The sequence below is a fragment of the Anser anser genome (genome assembly GCF_964211835.1).
Source record: "Anser anser genome assembly, chromosome: 3".
NCBI classification, from domain to species: Eukaryota; Metazoa; Chordata; class Aves; order Anseriformes; family Anatidae; genus Anser; species Anser anser.
In genome coordinates this window covers 123,909,007-123,927,191 of record NC_139722.1, presented here as the reverse complement: position 1 = coordinate 123,927,191, position 18,185 = coordinate 123,909,007, and positions in this window count along the sequence as shown.

The following is an 18,185-nucleotide window of genomic DNA, read 5'->3' as shown; positions in this document are numbered from 1 at the left end:
AAGTGCTCTCAGCGGAAGCCTTTGGGTACACCTGAACTCCCTGGGGGAGCCTTTACGCAACCCCACACTCAACAGGACTCTGCGCCTTCACTCTTTCCTAACAACCCTAAACATATCCCTAACCGGAACAAGAAGCTGAACCCGACTTAGACCCGAAAAAACACGGACGGTGCCACTTTCTGCCATCAAAAAGTGCTCTCAGCGGAAGCCTTTGGGTACACCTGAACTCCCTGGGGGAGCCTTTACGCAACCCCACACTCAACAGGACTCTGCGCCTTCACTCTTTCCTAACAACCCTAAACATAACCCTAACCGGAACAAGAAGCTGAACCCGACTTACACCTGAAAAAACACGGACGGTGCCACTTTCTGCCATCAAAAAGTGCTCTCAGAAGAAGCCTTTGGGTACACCTGAACTCCCTGGGGGAGCCTTTACGCAACCCCACACTCAACAGGACTCTGCGCCTTCACTCTTTCCAAACAACCCTAAACATAACCCTAACCGGAACAAGAAGCTGAACCCAAGTTAGACCCGAAAAAACACGGACGGTGCCACTTTCTGCCATCAAAAAGTGCTCTCAGCGGAAGCCTTTGGGTACACGTGAACTCCCTGGGGGAGCCTTTACGCAACCCCACACTCAACAGGACTCTGCGTCTTCACTCTTTCCTAACAACCCTAAACATAACCCTAACCGGAACAAGAAGCTGAACCCGAGTTAGACCCGAAAAAACACGGACGGTGCCACTTTCTGCCATCAAAAAGTGCTCTCAGCGGAAGCCTTTGGCTACACCTGAACTCCCTGGGGGAGCCTTTACGCAACCCCACACTCAACAGGACTCTGCGCCTTCACTCTTTCCAAACAACCCTAAACATAACCCTATCCGGAACAAGAACCTGAACCAGAGTTAGACCCGAAAAAACACGGACGGTGCCACTTTCTGCCATCAAAAAGTGCTCTCAGCGGAAGCCTTTGGCTACACCTGAACTCCCTGGGGGAGCCTTTACGCAACCCCACACTCAACAGGACTCTGCGCCTTCACTCTTTCCAAACAACCCTAAACATAACCCTAACCGGAACAAGAAGCTGAACCCGAGTTAGACCCGAAAAAACACGGACGGTGCCACTTTCTGCCATCAAAAAGTGCTCTCAGAAGAAGCCTTTGGCTACACCTGAACTCCCTGGGGGAGCCTTTACGCAACCCCACACTCAACAGGACTCTGCGCCTTCACTCTTTCCAAACAACCCTAAACATAACCCTAACCGGAACAAGAAGCTAAAACCGACCTAGACCTGAAAAAACACGGACGGTGCCACTTTCTGCCATCAAAAAGTGCTCTCAGAAGAAGCCTTTGGGTACACCTGAACTCCCTGGGGGAGCCTTTACGCAACCCCACACTCAACAGGACTCTGCGCCTTCACCCTTTCCAATCAACCCTAAACATAACCCTAACCAGAACAAGAAGCTGAACCCGAGTTAGACCCGAAAAAACACGGACGGTGCCACTTTCTGCCATCAAAAAGTGCTCTCAGCGGAAGCCTTTGGCTACACCTGAACTCCCTGGGGGAGCCTTTACGCAACCCCACACTCAACAGGACTCTGCGCCTTCACTCTTTCCTAACAGCCCTAAACATAACCCTAACCGGAACAAGAAGCTGAACCTGAGTTAGACCCTAAAAAACACGGACGGTGCCACTTTCTGCCATCAAAAAGTGCTCTCAGCGGAAGCCTTTGGCTACACCTGAACTCCCTGGGGGAGCCTTTACGCAACCCCACACTCAACAGGACTCTGCGCCTTCACTCTTTCCTAACAACCCTAAACATAACCCTAACCGGAACAAGAAGCTGAACCCGAGTTAGACCCGAAAAAACATGTACAGTGCCACATTCTGCCATCAAAAAGTGCTCTCAGCGGAAGCCTTTGGCTACACCTGAACTCCCTGGGGGAGCCTTTACGCAACCCCACACTCAACAGGACTCTGCGCCTTCACTCTTTCCTAACAACCCTAAACATAACCCTAACCGGAACAAGAAGCTGAACCCGACTTACACCTGAAAAAACACGTACGGTGCCACTTTCTGCCATCAAAAAGTGTTCTCAGCGGAAACCTTTGGGTACACCTGAACTCCCTGGGGGAGCCTTTACGCAACCCCACACTCAACAGGACTCTGCGCCTTTACTCTTTCCAAACAACCCTAAACATAACCCTAACCGGAACAAGAAGCTGAACCCGAGTTAGACCCGAAAAAACACGGACGGTGCCACTTTCTGCCATCAAAAAGTGCTCTCAGAAGAAGCCTTTGGCTACACCTGAAATCCCTGGGGGAGCCTTTACGCAACCCCACACTCAACAGGACTCTGCGTCTTCACTCTTTCCAAACAACCCTAAACATAACCCTAACCGGAACAAGAACCTGAACCAGAGTTAGACCCGAACAAACACGTACGGTGCCACTTTCTGCCATCAAAAAGTGCTCTCAGCGGAAGCCTTTGGCTACACCTGAACTCCCTGGGGGAGCCTTTATGGAACCCCACACTCAACAGGACTCTGCGCCTTCACTCTTTCCAAACAACCCTAAACATAACCCTAACCGGAACAAGAAGCTGAACCCGACTTACACCCGAAAAAACACGGACGGTGCCACTTTCTGCCATCAAAAAGTGCTCTCAGCGGAAGCCTTTGGCTACACCTGAACTCCCTGGGGGAGCCTTTACGCAACCCCACACTCAACAGGACTCTGCGCCTTCACTCTTTCCAAACAACCCTAAACATAACCCTAACCGGAACAAGAAGCTGAACCCGAGTTAGACCCGAAAAAACACGGACGGTGCCACTTTCTGCCATCAAAAAGTGCTCTCAGAAGAAGCCTTTGGGTACACCTGAACTCCCTGGGGGAGCCTTTACGCAACCCCACACTCAACAGGACTCTGCGCCTTCACTCTTTCCAAACAACCCTAAACATAACCCTAACCGGAACAAGAAGCTGAACCCAAGTTAGACCCGAAAAAACACGGACGGTGCCACTTTCTGCCATCAAAAAGTGCTCTCAGCGGAAGCCTTTGGGTACACGTGAACTCCCTGGGGGAGCCTTTACGCAACCCCACACTCAACAGGACTCTGCGTCTTCACTCTTTCCTAACAACCCTAAACATAACCCTAACCGGAACAAGAAGCTGAACCCGAGTTAGACCCGAAAAAACACGGACGGTGCCACTTTCTGCCATCAAAAAGTGCTCTCAGCGGAAGCCTTTGGCTACACCTGAACTCCCTGGGGGAGCCTTTACGCAACCCCACACTCAACAGGACTCTGCGCCTTCACTCTTTCCAAACAACCCTAAACATAACCCTATCCGGAACAAGAACCTGAACCAGAGTTAGACCCGAAAAAACACGGACGGTGCCACTTTCTGCCATCAAAAAGTGCTCTCAGCGGAAGCCTTTGGCTACACCTGAACTCCCTGGGGGAGCCTTTACGCAACCCCACACTCAACAGGACTCTGCGCCTTCACTCTTTCCAAACAACCCTAAACATAACCCTAACCGGAACAAGAAGCTGAACCCGAGTTAGACCCGAAAAAACACGGACGGTGCCACTTTCTGCCATCAAAAAGTGCTCTCAGAAGAAGCCTTTGGCTACACCTGAACTCCCTGGGGGAGCCTTTACGCAACCCCACACTCAACAGGACTCTGCGCCTTCACTCTTTCCAAACAACCCTAAACATAACCCTAACCGGAACAAGAAGCTAAAACCGACCTAGACTTGAAAAAACACGGACGGTGCCACTTTCTGCCATCAAAAAGTGCTCTCAGAAGAAGCCTTTGGGTACACCTGAACTCCCTGGGGGAGCCTTTACGCAACCCCACACTCAACAGGACTCTGCGCCTTCACCCTTTCCAATCAACCCTAAACATAACCCTAACCAGAACAAGAAGCTGAACCCGAGTTAGACCCGAAAAAACACGGACGGTGCCACTTTCTGCCATCAAAAAGAGCTCTCAGCGGAAGCCTTTGGCTACACCTGAACTCCCTGGGGGAGCCTTTACGCAACCCCACACTCAACAGGACTCTGCGCCTTCACTCTTTCCTAACAGCCCTAAACATAACCCTAACCGGAACAAGAAGCTGAACCTGAGTTAGACCCTAAAAAACACGGACGGTGCCACTTTCTGCCATCAAAAAGTGCTCTCAGCGGAAGCCTTTGGCTACACCTGAACTCCCTGGGGGAGCCTTTACGGAAAACCACACCTAACAGGACGCTGAGTCTTCACTCTTTCCTAACAACCCTAAACATAACCCTAACCGGAACAAGAAGCTGAACCCGAGTTAGACCCGAAAAAACACCGACGGTGCCACTTTCTGCCATCAAAAAGTGCTCTCAGCGGAAGCCTTTGGCTACACCTGAACTCCCTGGGGGAGCCTTTACGCAACCCCACACTCAACAGGACTCTGCGCCTTCACTCTTTCCAAACAACCCTAAACATAACCCTAACCGGAACAAGAAGCTGAACCCGACTTACACCTGAAAAAACACGGACGGTGCCACTTTCTGCCATCAAAAAGTGCTCTCAGCGGAAGCCTTTGGCTACACCTGAACTCCCTGGGGGAGCCTTTACGCAACCCCACACTCAACAGGACTCTGCGCCTTCACTCTTTCCAAACAACCCTAAACATAACCCTAACCGGAACAAGAAGCTGAACCCGACCTAGACCCGAAAAAACACGGACGGTGCCACTTTCTGCCATCAAAAAGTGCTCTCAGCAGAAGCCTTTGGCTACACCTGAACTCCCTGGGGGAGCCTTTACGCAGCCTCACACTCAACAGGACTCTGCGCCTTCACTCTTTCCTAACAGCCCTAAACATAACCCTAACTGGAACAAGAAGCTGAACCTGAGTTAGACCCGAAAAAACACGTACGGTGCCACTTTCTGCCATCAAAAAGTGCTCTCAGCGGAAGCCTTTGGCTACATCAGAACTCCCTGGGGGAGCCTTTACGGAACCCCACACTCAACAGGACTCTGCGTCTTCACTCTTTCCTAACAACCCTAAACATAACCCTAAACGGAACAAGAAGCTGAACCCGAGTTAGACCCGAAAAAACACGGACGGTGCCACTTTCTGCCATCAAAAAGTGCTCTCAGCGGAAGCCTTTGGCTACACCTGAACTCCCTGGGGGAGCCTTTACGCAACCCCACACTCAACAGGACTCTGCGCCTTCACTCTTTCCTAACAACCCTAAACATAACCCTAACTGGAACAAGAAGCTGAACCCGACTTAGACCCGAAAAAACACGGACGGTGCCACTTTCTGCCATCAAAAAGTGCTCTCAGCGGAAGCCTTTGGGTACACGTGAACTCCCTGGGGGAGCCTTTACGCAACCCCACACTCAACAGGACTCTGCGTCTTCACTCTTTCCTAACAACCCTAAACATAACCCTAACCGGAACAAGAAGCTGAACCCGAGTTAGACCCGAAAAAACACGGACGGTGCCACTTTCTGCCATCAAAAAGTGCTCTCAGCGGAAGCCTTTGGCTACACCTGAACTCCCTGGGGGAGCCTTTACGCAACCCCACACTCAACAGGACTCTGCGCCTTCACTCTTTCCAAACAACCCTAAACATAACCCTATCCGGAACAAGAACCTGAACCAGAGTTAGACCCGAAAAAACACGGACGGTGCCACTTTCTGCCATCAAAAAGTGCTCTCAGCGGAAGCCTTTGGCTACACCTGAACTCCCTGGGGGAGCCTTTACGCAACCCCACACTCAACAGGACTCTGCGTCTTTACTCTTTCCAAACAACCCTAAACATAACCCTAACCGGAACAAGAACCTGAACCAGAGTTAGACCCAAACAAACACGTACGGTGCCACTTTCTGCCATCAAAAAGTGCTCTCAGCGGAAGCCTTTGGGTACACCTGAACTCCCTGGGGGAGCCTTTACGCAACCCCACACTCAACAGGACTCTGCGTCTTCACTCTTTCCTAACAACCCTAAACATAACCCTATCCGGAACAAGAAGCTGATCCCGAGTTAGACCTGAAAAAACACGTACGGCGCCACTTTCTGCCATCAAAAAGTGCTCTCAGCGGAAACCTTTGGGTACACCTGAACTCCCTGGGGGAGCCTTTACGCAACCGCACACTCAGCAGGACTCTGCGCCTTCACTCTTTCCAAACAACCCTAAACATAACCCTAACCGGAACAAGAAGCTGAACCCGAGTTAGACCCGAAAAAACACGGACGGTGCCACTTTCTGCCATCAAAAAGTGCTCTCAGCGGAAGCCTTTGGGTACACCTGAACTTCCCGGGGGAGCCTTTACGCAACCCCACACTCAACAGGAAACTGCGCCTTCACTCTTTCCAAACAACCCTAAACATAACCCTAACCGGAACAAGAAGCTGAACCCGAGTTAGACCCGAAAAAACACGGACGGTGCCACTTTCTGCCATCAAAAAGTGCTCTCAGCGGAAGCCTTTGGCTACACCTGAACTCCCTGGGGGAGCCTTTACGCAACCCCACACTCAACAGGACTCTGCACCTTCATTCTTTCCTAACAACCCTAAACATAACCCTAACCGGAACAAGAAGCTGAACCCGACTTAGACCCGAAAAAACACGGACAGTGCCACTTTCTGCCATCAAAAAGTGCTCTCAGCAGAAGCCTTTGGCTACACCTGAACTCCCTGGGGGAGCCTTTACGCAACCCCACACTCAACAGGACTCTGCGCCTTCACTCTTTCCTAACAACCCTAAACATAACCCTAACCAGAACAAGAAGCTGAACCCGACTTACACCCGAAAAAACACGTACGGTGCCACTTTCTGCCATCAAAAAGTGCTCTCAGCGGAAGCCTTTGGCTACACCTGAACTCCCTGGGGGAGCCTTTACGCAACCCCACACTCAACAGGACTCTGCGCCTTCACTCTTTCCTAACAACCCTAAACATAACCCTAACCGGAACAAGAAGCTGAACCCGAGTTAGACCCGAAAAAACACGGACGGTGCCACTTTCTGCCATCAAAAAGTGCTCTCAGCGGAAGCCTTTGGCTACACCTGAACTCCCTGGGGGAGCCTTTACGCAACCCCACACTCAACAGGACTCTGCACCTTCATTCTTTCCTAACAACCCTAAACATAACCCTAACCGGAACAAGAAGCTGAACCCGAGTTAGACCCGAAAAAACACGGACGGTGCCACTTTCTGCCATCAAAAAGTGCTCTCAGCGGAAGCCTTTGGGTACACCTGAACTCCCTGGGGGAGCCTTTACGCAACCCCACACTCAGCAGTACTCTGCGCCTTCACTCTTTCCTAACAACCCTAAACATAACCCTAACCGGAACAAGAAGCTGAACCCGACTTAGACCCGAAAAAACACGGACGGTGCCACTTTCTGCCATCAAAAAGTGCTCTCAGCGGAAGCCTTTGGGTACACCTGAACTCCCTGGGGGAGCCTTTACGCAACCCCACACTCAACAGGACTCTGCGCCTTCACTCTTTCCTAACAACCCTAAACATAACCCTAACCGGAACAAGAAGCTGAACCCGAGTTAGACCCGAAAAAACACGTACGGTGCCACTTTCTGCCATCAAAAAGTGCTCTCAGCGGAAGCCTTTGGCTACACCTGAACTCCCTGGGGGAGCCTTTACGCAACCCCACACTCAACAGGACTCTGCGCCTTCACTCTTTCCAAACAACCCTAAACATAACCCTATCCGGAACAAGAACCTGAACCAGAGTTAGACCCGAAAAAACACGGACGGTGCCACTTTCTGCCATCAAAAAGTGCTCTCAGCGGAAGCCTTTGGCTACACCTGAACTCCCTGGGGGAGCCTTTACGCAACCCCACACTCAACAGGACTCTGCGCCTTCACTCTTTCCAAACAACCCTAAACATAACCCTAACCGGAACAAGAAGCTGAACCCGAGTTAGACCCGAAAAAACACGGACGGTGCCACTTTCTGCCATCAAAAAGTGCTCTCAGCGGAAGCCTTTGGGTACACGTGAACTCCCTGGGGGAGCCTTTACGCAACCCCACACTCAACAGGACTCTGCGCCTTCACTCTTTCCTAACAACCCTAAACATAACCCTAACCGGAACAAGAAGCTGAACCCGAGTTAGACCCGAAAAAACACGTACGGTGCCACTTTCTGCCATCAAAAAGTGCTCTCAGCGGAAGCCTTTGGCTACACCTGAACTCCCTGGGGGAGCCTTTACGCAACCCCACACTCAACAGGACTCTGCGCCTTCACTCTTTCCAAACAACCCTAAACATAACCCTATCCGGAACAAGAACCTGAACCAGAGTTAGACCCGAAAAAACACGGACGGTGCCACTTTCTGCCATCAAAAAGTGCTCTCAGCGGAAGCCTTTGGCTACACCTGAACTCCCTGGGGGAGCCTTTACGCAACCCCACACTCAACAGGACTCTGCGTCTTCACTCTTTCCAAACAACCCTAAACATAACCCTAACCGGAACAAGAAGCTGAACCCGACCTAGACCCGAAAAAACACGGACGGTGCCACTTTCTGCCATCAAAAAGTGCTCTCAGCGGAAGCCTTTGGCTACACCTGAACTCCCTGGGGGAGCCTTTACGCAGCCTCACACTCAACAGGACTCTGCGCCTTCACTCTTTCCTAACAACCCTAAACATAACCCTAACCGGAACAAGAAGCTGAACCCGAGTTAGACCCGAAAAAACACGTACGGTGCCACTTTCTGCCATCAAAACGTGCTCTTAGCGGAAGCCTTTGGCTACACCTGAACTCCCTGGGGGAGCCTTTACGCAACCCCACACTCAACAGGACTCTGCGCCTTCACTCTTTCCTAACAACCCTAAACATAACCCTAACTGGAACAAGAAGCTGAACCCGAGTTAGACCTGAAAAAACACGGACGGTGGCACTTTCTGCCATCAAAAAGTGCTCTCAGAAGAAGCCTTTGGCTACACCTGAAATCCCTGGGGGAGCCTTTACGCAACCCCACACTCAACAGGACTCTGCGTCTTCACTCTTTCCAAACAACCCTAAACATAACCCTATCCGGAACAAGAAGCTGAACCAGAGTTAGACCCGAAAAAACACGGACGGTGCCACTTTCTGCCATCAAAAAGTGCTCTCAGCGGAAGCCTTTGGCTACACCTGAACTCCCTGGGGGAGCCTTTACGCAACCCCACACTCAACAGGACTCTGCGCCTTCACTCTTTCCAAACAACCCTAAACATAACCCTAACCGGAACAAGAAGCTGAACCCGAGTTAGACCCGAAAAAACACGGACGGTGCCACTTTCTGCCATCAAAAAGTGCTCTCAGCGGAAGCCTTTGGGTACACGTGAACTCCCTGGGGGAGCCTTTACGCAACCCCACACTCAACAGGACTCTGCGCCTTCACTCTTTCCTAACAACCCTAAACATAACCCTAACCGGAACAAGAAGCTGAACCCGAGTTAGACCCGAAAAAACACGTACGGTGCCACTTTCTGCCATCAAAAAGTGCTCTCAGCGGAAGCCTTTGGCTACACCTGAACTCCCTGGGGGAGCCTTTACGCAACCCCACACTCAACAGGACTCTGCGCCTTCACTCTTTCCAAACAACCCTAAACATAACCCTATCCGGAACAAGAACCTGAACCAGAGTTAGACCCGAAAAAACACGGACGGTGCCACTTTCTGCCATCAAAAAGTGCTCTCAGCGGAAGCCTTTGGCTACACCTGAACTCCCTGGGGGAGCCTTTACGCAACCCCACACTCAACAGGACTCTGCGTCTTCACTCTTTCCAAACAACCCTAAACATAACCCTAACCGGAACAAGAAGCTGAACCCGACCTAGACCCGAAAAAACACGGACGGTGCCACTTTCTGCCATCAAAAAGTGCTCTCAGCGGAAGCCTTTGGCTACACCTGAACTCCCTGGGGGAGCCTTTACGCAGCCTCACACTCAACAGGACTCTGCGCCTTCACTCTTTCCTAACAACCCTAAACATAACCCTAACCGGAACAAGAAGCTGAACCCGAGTTAGACCCGAAAAAACACGTACGGTGCCACTTTCTGCCATCAAAACGTGCTCTTAGCGGAAGCCTTTGGCTACACCTGAACTCCCTGGGGGAGCCTTTACGCAACCCCACACTCAACAGGACTCTGCGCCTTCACTCTTTCCTAACAACCCTAAACATAACCCTAACTGGAACAAGAAGCTGAACCCGAGTTAGACCTGAAAAAACACGGACGGTGGCACTTTCTGCCATCAAAAAGTGCTCTCAGAAGAAGCCTTTGGCTACACCTGAAATCCCTGGGGGAGCCTTTACGCAACCCCACACTCAACAGGACTCTGCGTCTTCACTCTTTCCAAACAACCCTAAACATAACCCTATCCGGAACAAGAAGCTGAACCAGAGTTAGACCCGAAAAAACACGGACGGTGCCACTTTCTGCCATCAAAAAGTGCTCTCAGCGGAAGCCTTTGGCTACACCTGAACTCCCTGGGGGAGCCTTTACGCAACCCCACACTCAACAGGACTCTGCGTCTTCACTCTTTCCAAACAACCCTAAACATAACCCTAACCGGAACAAGAACCTGAACCAGAGTTAGACCCGAACAAACACGTACGGTGCCACTTTCTGCCATCAAAAAGTGCTCTCAGCGGAAGCCTTTGGGTACACCTGAACTCCCTGGGGGAGCCTTTATGGAACCCCACACTCAACAGGGCTCTGCGCCTTCACTCTTTCCAAACAACCCTAAACATAACCCTAACCGGAACAAGAAGCTGAACCCGACTTACACCCGAAAAAACACGGACGGTGCCACTTTCTGCCATCAAAAAGTGCTCTCAGCGGAAGCCTTTGGCTACACCTGAACTCCCTGGGGGAGCCTTTACGGAACCCCACACTCAACAGGACTCTGCGCCTTCACTCTTTCCAAACAACCCTAAACATAACCCTAACCGGAACAAGAAGCTGAACCCGAGTTAGACCCGAAAAAACACGGACGGTGCCACTTTCTGCCATCAAAAAGTGCTCTCAGAAGAAGCCTTTGGCTACACCTGAACTCCCTGGGGGAGCCTTTACGCAACCCCACACTCAACAGGACTCTGCGCCTTCACTCTTTCCAAACAACCCTAAACATAACCCTAACCGGAACAAGAAGCTAAAACCGACCTAGACCTGAAAAAACACGGACGGTGCCACTTTCTGCCATCAAAAAGTGCTCTCAGAAGAAGCCTTTGGGTACACCTGAACTCCCTGGGGGAGCCTTTACGCAACCCCACACTCAACAGGACTCTGCGCCTTCACCCTTTCCAATCAACCCTAAACATAACCCTAACCGGAACAAGAAGCTGAACCCGAGTTAGACCCGAAAAAACACGTACGGTGCCACTTTCTGCCATCAAAAAGTGCTCTCAGCGGAAGCCTTTGGGTACACCTGAACTCCCTGGGGGAGCCTTTACGCAACCCCACACTCAACAGGACTCTGCGCCTTCACTCTTTCCTAACAGCCCTAAACATAACCCTAACCGGAACAAGAAGCTGAACCTGAGTTAGACCCTAAAAAACACGTACGGTGCCACTTTCTGCCATCAAAAAGTGCTCTCAGCGGAAGCCTTTGGCTACATCAGAACTCCCTGGGGGAGCCTTTACGGAAAACCACACCTAACAGGACGCTGAGTCTTCACTCTTTCCTAACAACCCTAAACATAACCCTAACCGGAACAAGAAGCTGAACCCGAGTTAGACCCGAAAAAACACGGACGGTGCCACTTTCTGCCATCAAAAAGTGCTCTCAGCGGAAGCCTTTGGCTACACCTGAACTCCCTGGGGGAGCCTTTACGCAACCCCACACTCAACAGGACTCTGCGCCTTCACTCTTTCCTAACAACCCTAAACATAACCCTAACCGGAACAAGAAGCTGAACCCGACCTAGACCCGAAAAAACACGGACGGTGCCACTTTCTGCCATCAAAAAGTGCTCTCAGCAGAAGCCTGTGGCTACACCTGAACTCCCTGGGGGAGCCTTTACGCAGCCTCACACTCAACAGGACTCTGCGCCTTCACTCTTTCCTAACAGCCCTAAACATAACCCTAACTGGAACAAGAAGCTGAACCTGAGTTAGACCCTAAAAAACACGTACGGTGCCACTTTCTGCCATCAAAAAGTGCTCTCAGCGGAAGCCTTTGGCTACATCAGAACTCCCTGGGGGAGCCTTTACGGAAAACCACACTCAACAGGACTCTGCGTCTTCACTCTTTCCTAACAACCCTAAACATAACCCTAAACGGAACAAGAAGCTGAACCCGAGTTAGACCCGAAAAAACACGGACGGTGCCACTTTCTGCCATCAAAAAGTGCTCTCAGCGGAAGCCTTTGGCTACACCTGAACTCCCTGGGGGAGCCTTTACGCAACCCCACACTCAACAGGACTCTGCGCCTTCACTCTTTCCTAACAACCCTAAACATAACCCTAACCGGAACAAGAAGCTGAACCCGACCTAGACCTGAAAAAACACGGACGGTGCCACTTTCTGCCATCAAAAAGTGCTCTCAGCGGAAGCCTTTGGGTACACCTGAACTCCCTGGGGGAGCCTTTACGCAACCCCACACTCAACAGGACTCTGCGCCTTCACTCTTTCCAAACAACCCTAAACATAACCCTAACCGGAACAAGAAGCTGAACCCGAGTTAGACCCGAAAAAACACGGACGGTGCCACTTTCTGCCATCAAAAAGTGCTCTCAGCGGAAGCCTTTGGCTACACCTGAACTCCCTGGGGGAGCCTTTACGCAACCCCACACTCAACAGGACTCTGCGTCTTCACTCTTTCCTAACAACCCTAAACATAACCCTAACCGGAACAAGAAGCTGAACCCGAGTTAGACCCGAAAAAACACGGACGGTGCCACTTTCTGCCATCAAAAAGTGCTCTCAGCGGAAGCCTTTGGCTACACCTGAACTCCCTGGGGGAGCCTTTACGCAACCCCACACTCAACAGGACTCTGCGCCTTCACTCTTTCCAAACAACCCTAAACATAACCCTATCCGGAACAAGAACCTGAACCAGAGTTAGACCCGAAAAAACACGTACGGTGCCACTTTCTGCCATCAAAAAGTGCTCTCAGCGGAAGCCTTTGGCTACACCTGAACTCCCTGGGGGAGCCTTTACGCAACCCCACACTCAACAGGACTCTGCGCCTTCACTCTTTCCAAACAACCCTAAACATAACCCTATCCGGAACAAGAACCTGAACCAGAGTTAGACCCGAAAAAACACGGACGGTGCCACTTTCTGCCATCAAAAAGTGCTCTCAGCGGAAGCCTTTGGGTACACGTGAACTCCCTGGGGGAGCCTTTACGCAACCCCACACTCAACAGGACTCTGCGTCTTCACTCTTTCCTAACAACCCTAAACATAACCCTAACCGGAACAAGAAGCTGAACCCGAGTTAGACCCGAAAAAACATGGACGGTGCCACTTTCTGCCATCAAAAAGTGCTCTCAGCGGAAGCCTTTGGCTACACCTGAACTCCCTGGGGGAGCCTTTACGCAACCCCACACTCAACAGGACTCTGCGCCTTCACTCTTTCCAAACAACCCTAAACATAACCCTATCCGGAACAAGAACCTGAACCAGAGTTAGACCCGAAAAAACACGTACGGTGCCACTTTCTGCCATCAAAAAGTGCTCTCAGCGGAAGCCTTTGGGTACACCTGAACTCCCTGGGGGAGCCTTTACGCAACCCCACACTCAACAGGACTCTGCGTCTTCACTCTTTCCTAACAACCCTAAACATAACCCTAACCGGAACAAGAAGCTGATCCCGAGTTAGACCTGAAAAAACACGTACGGCGCCACTTTCTGCCATCAAAAAGTGCTCTCAGCGGAAACCTTTGGGTACACCTGAACTCCCTGGGGGAGCCTTTACGCAACCGCACACTCAACAGGGCTCTGCGCCTTCACTCTTTCCAAACAACCCTAAACATAACCCTAACCGGAACAAGAAGCTGAACCCGACTTACACCCGAAAAAACACGGACGGTGCCACTTTCTGCCATCAAAAAGTGCTCTCAGCGGAAGCCTTTGGCTACACCTGAACTTCCCGGGGGAGCCTTTACGCAACCCCACACTCAACAGGAAACTGCGCCTTCACTCTTTCCAAACAACCCTAAACATAACCCTAACCGGAACAAGAAGCTGAACCCGAGTTAGACCCGAAAAAACACGGACGGTGCCACTTTCTGCCATCAAAAAGTGCTCTCAGCGGAAGCCTTTGGCTACACCTGAACTCCCTGGGGGAGCCTTTACGCAACCCCACACTCAACAGGACTCTGCACCTTCATTCTTTCCTAACAACCCTAAACATAACCCTAACCGGAACAAGAAGCTGAACCTGACTTAGACCCGAAAAAACACGGACAGTGCCACTTTCTGCCATCAAAAAGTGCTCTCAGCAGAAGCCTTTGGCTACACCTGAACTCCCTGGGGGAGCCTTTACGCAACCCCACACTCAACAGGACTCTGCGCCTTCACTCTTTCCTAACAACCCTAAACATAACCCTAACCGGAACAAGAAGCTGAACCCGAATTACACCCGAAAAAACACGTACGGTGCCACTTTCTGCCATCAAAAAGTGCTCTCAGCGGAAGCCTTTGGGTACACCTGAACTCCCTGGGGGAGCCTTTACGCAACCCCACACTCAACAGGACTCTGCGCCTTCATTCTTTCCTAACAACCCTAAACATAACCCTAACCGGAACAAGAAGCTGAACCCGACTTACACCCGAAAAAAAACGGACGGTGCCACTTTCTGCCATCAAAAAGTGCTCTCAGCGGAAGCCTTTGGCTACACCTGAACTCCCTGGGGGAGCCTTTACGCAACCCCACACTCAACAGGACTCTGCGCCTTCACTCTTTCCAAACAACCCTAAACATAACCCTAACCGGAACAAGAAGCTGAACCCGAGTTAGACCCGAAAAAACACGGACGGTGCCACTTTCTGCCATCAAAAAGTGCTCTCAGCGGAAGCCTTTGGGTACACGTGAACTTCCCGGGGGAGCCTTTACGCAACCCCACACTCAACAGGACTCTGCGTCTTCACTCTTTCCTAACAACCCTAAACATAACCCTAACCGGAACAAGAAGCTGAACCCGAGTTAGACCCGAAAAAACACGGACAGTGCCACTTTCTGCCATCAAAAAGTGCTCTCAGCGGAAGCCTTTGGCTACACCTGAACTCCCTGGGGGAGCCTTTACGCAACCCCACACTCAACAGGACTCTGCGTCTTCACTCTTTCCTAACAACCCTAAACATAACCCTAACCGGAACAAGAAGCTGAACCCGAGTTAGACCCGAAAAAACACGGACGGTGCCACTTTCTGCCATCAAAAAGTGCTCTCAGCGGAAGCCTTTGGGTACACCTGAACTCCCTGGGGGAGCCTTTACGCAACCCCACACTCAGCAGTACTCTGCGCCTTCACTCTTTCCTAACAACCCTAAACATAACCCTAACCGGAACAAGAAGCTGAACCCGACTTAGACCCGAAAAAACACGGACGGTGCCACTTTCTGCCATCAAAAAGTGCTCTCAGCGGAAGCCTTTGGCTACACCTGAACTCCCTGGGGGAGCCTTTACGCAACCCCACACTCAACAGGACTCTGCGCCTTCACTCTTTCCTAACAACCCTAAACATAACCCTAAGCACAACAAGAAGCTGAACCCGACTTACACCCGAAAAAACACGTACGGTGCCACTTTCTGCCATCAAAAAGTGCTCTCAGCGGAAGCCTTTGGGTACACCTGAACTCCCTGGGGGAGCCTTTACGCAACCCCACACTCAACAGGACTCTGCGCCTTCATCCTTTCCTAACAACCCTAAACATAACCCTAACCGGAACAAGAACCTGAACCAGAGTTAGACCCGAACAAACACGGACGGTGCCACTTTCTGCCATCAAAAAGTGCTCTCAGCAGAAGCCTTTGGGTACACCTGAACTCCCTGGGGGAGCCTTTACGCAACCCCACACTCAACAGGACTCTGCGCCTTCACTCTTTCCAAACAACCCTAAACATAACCCTAACCGGAACAAGAAGCTGAACCCGAGTTAGACCCGAAAAAACACGGACGGTGCCACTTTCTGCCATCAAAAAGTGCTCTCAGAGGAAGTTTTTGGGTACACCTGAACTCCCTGGGGGAGCCTTTACGCAACCCCACACTCAACAGGACTCTGCGCCTTCACTCTTTCCTAACAACCCTAAACATAACCCTAACCGGAACAAGAAGCTGAACCCGAGTTAGACCCGAAAAAACACGTACGGTGCCACTTTCTGCCATCAAAAAGTGCTCTCAGCGGAAGCCTCTGGGTACACCTGAACTCCCTGGGGGAGCCTTTACGCAACCCCACACTCAACAGGACTCTGCGCCTTCACTCTTTCCAAACAACCCTAAACATAACCCTAACCGGAAAAAGAAGCTGAACCCGAGTTAGACCCGAAAAAACACGGACGGTGCCACTTTCTGCCATCAAAAAGTGCTCTCAGCGGAAGCCTCTGGGTACACCTGAACTCCCTGGGGGAGCCTTTACGCAACCCCACACTCAACAGGACTCTGCGCCTTCACTCTTTCCAAACAACCCTAAACATAACCCTAACTGGAACAAGAAGCTGAACCCGAGTTAGACTCGAAAAAACATGTACGGTGCCACATTCTGCCATCAAAAAGTGCTCTCAGCGGAAGCCTTTGGGTACACCTGAACTCCCTGGGGGAGCCTTTACGCAACCCCACACTCAACAGGACTCTGCGCCTTCACTCTTTGCTAACAACCCTAAACATAACCCTAACCGGAACAAGAAGCTGAACCCAAGTTAGACCCGAAAAAACACGGACGGTGCCACTTTCTGCCATCAAAAAGTGCTCTCAGCGGAAGCCTTTGGCTACACCTGAACTCCCTGGGGGAGCCTTTACGCAACCCCACACTCAACAGGACTCTGCGCCTTCACTCTTTCCTAACAACCCTAAACATAACCCTAACCGGAACAAGAAGCTGAACCCGAGTTAGACCCGAAAAAACACGGACGGTGCCACTTTCTGCCATCAAAAAGTGCTCTCAGCGGAAGCCTTTGGGTACACCTGAACTCCCTGGGGGAGCCTTTACGCAACCCCACACTCAACAGGACTCTGCGCCTTCACTCTTTCCTAACAACCCTAAACATAACCCTAACCGGAACAAGAACCTGAACCCGACTTAGACCCGAAAAAACACGTACAGTGCCACTTTCTGCCATCAAAAAGTGCTCTCAGCGGAAGCCTTTGGGTACACCTGAACTCCCTGGGGGAGCCTTTACGCAACCCCACACTCAACAGGGCTCTGCGCCTTCACTCTTTCCAAACAACCCTAAACATAACCCTAAGCACAACAAGAAGCTGAACCCGACTTAGACCCGAAAAAACACGGACGGTGCCACTTTCTGCCATCAAAAAGTGCTCTCAGCGGAAGCCTTTGGGTACACCTGAACTCCCTGGGGGCGCCTTTACGGAACCCCACACTCAACAGGGCTCCGCGCCTTCACTCTTTCCAAACAACCCTAAACATAACCCTAACCGGAACAAGAAGCTGAACCCGACTTAGACCCGAAAAAACACGGACGGTGCCACTTTCTGCCATCAAAAAGTGCTCTCAGCGGAAGCCTTTGGCTACACCTGAACTCCCTGGGGGAGCCTTTACGCAACCCCACACTCAACAGGACTCTGCGCCTTCACTCTTTCCAAACAACCCTAAACATAACCCTAACCGGAACAAGAAGCTGAACCCGACTTAGACCCGAAAAAACACGTACGGTGCCACTTTCTGCCATCAAAAAGTGCTCTCAGCAGAAGCCTTTGGCTACACCTGAACTCCCTGGGGGAGCCTGTACGCAACCCCACACTCAACAGGACTCTGCGCCTTCACTCTTTCCAAACAACCCTAAACATAACCCTAACCGGAACAAGAAGCTGAACCCGACTTAGACCCGAAAAAACACGGACGGTGCCACTTTCTGCCATCAAAAAGTGCTCTCAGCGGAAGCCTTTGGCTACACCTGAACTCCCTGGGGGAGCCTTTACGCAACCCCACACTCAACAGGACTCTGCGCCTTCACTCTTTCCTAACAACCCTAAACATAACCCTAACCGGAACAAGAAG